General features: G+C 29.3%; 1 protein-coding gene across 2 annotated transcripts in view; it reads right to left on the reverse strand.

The window, feature by feature from the left end:
* Fgf12 (fibroblast growth factor 12) overlaps positions 1-246 on the reverse strand; it is a 509,492-nt gene that overhangs the window by 365,540 nt on the left and 143,706 nt on the right. The gene's annotated exons all lie outside the window — the stretch shown is intronic.

Raw genomic sequence — 246 nt, forward strand, 5'->3', positions numbered from 1 at the left:
GGTGGGAGAAAATTTCAAGTGAAAGGTTTTAAATCTTGATTGGGGTATATCACTTACAGAGGGTACATTTGACAAAACTCCATACACTGTTGTATTTAAGAGTTCTGTATTCCACTGAGTTTAAAATTTACCTTACTTAAACCAATGCATGTATTTTAACTTTATAAAACAATTACCAAAATAAAAATCCCACAATGCAGTAGAATTTTATTGCATATAGCACATTTTAATTTAAAAAGGCTGAAT

Source organism: Cavia porcellus, unplaced genomic scaffold (genome assembly GCF_034190915.1).
Source record: "Cavia porcellus strain 051 isolate PalLab524CR breed Dunkin Hartley unplaced genomic scaffold, mCavPor4.1 scaffold_14, whole genome shotgun sequence".
Taxonomy (NCBI): domain Eukaryota; kingdom Metazoa; phylum Chordata; class Mammalia; order Rodentia; family Caviidae; genus Cavia; species Cavia porcellus.